General features: G+C 32.5%; 1 pseudogene; it reads left to right on the forward strand.

Moving 5' to 3' along the window:
• LOC130810689 (protein NAP1-like) overlaps window positions 1–2,186 on the forward strand; it is a 4,011-nt pseudogene extending 1,825 nt beyond the window's left edge.
• Window positions 2,187–2,532: the final 346 nt, after the last annotated feature.

A 2,532-nucleotide genomic window follows, 5' to 3' on the forward strand; every position in this document is an offset into this window, starting at 1 on the left:
TGGATTTGAGCAGCACAGTGATTACCCTGTTGGTTAGTATTCAAAATATGTTACTACCTCTGCTTTTATTTACCTTTTTTTTTCATAGTGTTCTTTTCCTCCCTCTGTGTGTGGGATTGTAGGGTCTATGTCTCTTCCAGTTGAATCTATTTTCATATGACATATTCTGTGCAGATAACTCAGAAATGAACTCTAGCCTTCAAGTTGGTTGGTACTCGTGAATGAGCTGGTCAAGTAGTTTTAACAGTAGAGTGTTCTTACTTATATATTATTCTTATCAATCTCTTTAGAGACATTGGCTTTTCTCCTAAAGAGATTATGTGAAATTTCATAATTATGATAATAACGAGGAGTGTCCATGAAGCTTTCATTTTATGTAGCATGGTTGATGTTTCTAAATTTGTCGTCTCTAGCACTTTTAAACGCTTATGGTTTAATTATTTTCTTCTTTATTGTCAAAAACTAAAATCTTTATTAGAGATACATATGGACCCATAAAAACCCTTGAAATTAATATGACTTCCTGGCCTCTAAATTAATCTCTAATCAAGCATAGTCTCTTGCAGCCTCATCAGAACTCATTTATACTGCACGCTTTCATGGATCTGTTTTGCTCATTTTTCCGCGTGAATCTATTTTTTGAAAAGGCAAGTGCTTCATCTTAGTATACTTTCTTTCTCAAATTTCATTACTTTTATTTGTGCTTCTTTAAATATATTTCTCTTGATTATGGACCTTTCCGTACATAAAATTTTGTAAGAACTTTTAGTTTCAGTACTAAAAATTTGTTGCTTTCACTTTAGATACCTGGGAAAATGTTGCTGCAGATGTACAACCTTCTACATGGAATCTTGAGGAACGACCGTGATTGTGATTTTTACCACAGGCAGGTTTCTTGCATCACTTTGATTATTTAATTAGAGGGTCTGGTCTACATATTTATTTCTTCATTGAGTTTGTATTACATGTGGAAGTTTTCTTTTGTTTTTATGATTTTGTCTATTGCTGTCTATCATCTTCTTTCTGATCTCTGGTGTGCATATCAATATAGTCATCTTGCTTGTTGAAACTTCTATGCAATATTTCGCTTTTCTGAATGTTTTTAGGAATATTAGCTCTAATAATTATTTCACATTTGAGCATTTATTTTTAATATTTCTATTTTCATTTTAATATTATTCAGATTATTTGATATGTTTTCATGAAAAGCTTCAAAATTTGAGGAGGATAAGGGAATGAGATAATATGTATGTTATAAAGTTCTTTTTGAGTAATTTTCTTTATAGTTTGGACTTTGACATAAATAAATATTGTTCTGCCTAAAAAAGAAAGAGACTGGAAGAATATTTGTAGGAAATTGGCTCATGGCCCATGGATGATGGGACATCCTTGCCTGAGTATAAACTTGAATGTATTTATTTCTTTGATTATTCATTATCACAAAACATTACATTCATTTGGAAGTCACTTTCTAGAGTGATAAATAGATTTTTTAAATGGGAAACATGAACAATTTTCTGATTCAGAGATGAGTTGTATGTCATATTGTCATTAACGTGAGATTTTTAAGTGTGGTTGACAAACTATATGTTTTAAATAGCTCAAAAAAAATCCTAAAAGTTCTCTTATTTCCTTTGCTCCATAGTTACTTTTTGCTGCACAAACTACCTTCAGCCTCATGGTTTTTCTTGTTGCGAATTGCAGGCTGGTCCAATTCATAGACTCGTATGATCCACCAGTCAAGGGGCTTCAGGTGGACTTTAATTTTGTCAGTCCACGTATCGGAGAGGTTGTATAACCTTCTTAATCTGATTTCATGCAAAGGAAAGCTTTTGCTTATTCAAGAGTGAAATTTGAAGCCCGTTTACGTAGGCTTGTATAGTAGAGGCATTAAATCTATTTTGCGTAGTTGTTACACTTGTCTTGTATATTCGTCTTGCCAAAAATGCCTACCATGGTATAGCCTTTGCATTATCTAATTTTACTCATACTCATGTATATATTCCATGCATGATACATGTCCTAGTATTTGACTTGGCTACTTCATAAAAAATTCCATGATTTTAGCTCAAAAGTGTCCAATTGTCATATCGAAGCTACAAAATGATTAGCTATTTGAAAAGATTCCACTAAATAATTTTTTTTAAAACCTAGGCCTCAGGTCTAATCGGAGTTAAATATCTTGTCTGCACAACTTGTTTCGAAAAGCTCAATTGCTCAAAACCATTGACCAATATCTTACCGAGTGCTGTGTTTAATACTTGTTAAAATGGTGGGAGAAATTATCTTTTTCAAGTGGCTACATTTCTTTGAAATAGACTGTTTGCGTTTCTATGATTTCAAAAGTCTGCTTGTGGTTCTATGTTTTCAATAGTCTGCTTGCTGCTTTTCTTAGTATGCAACTCTACGTATCTATTTATGGGAGCAACTCTTGGGTTTTATTGCTGTTGAAGTGACCATAGACTTTTTTCTACTGTAATGTTTTATTGTCCTATCTCTTTTAGACATTTTCTTTTTCATACGTCTTTTCTT

The sequence above is a fragment of the Amaranthus tricolor genome, chromosome 4 (assembly GCF_026212465.1).
Source record: "Amaranthus tricolor cultivar Red isolate AtriRed21 chromosome 4, ASM2621246v1, whole genome shotgun sequence".
Classification (NCBI taxonomy): domain Eukaryota; kingdom Viridiplantae; phylum Streptophyta; class Magnoliopsida; order Caryophyllales; family Amaranthaceae; genus Amaranthus; species Amaranthus tricolor.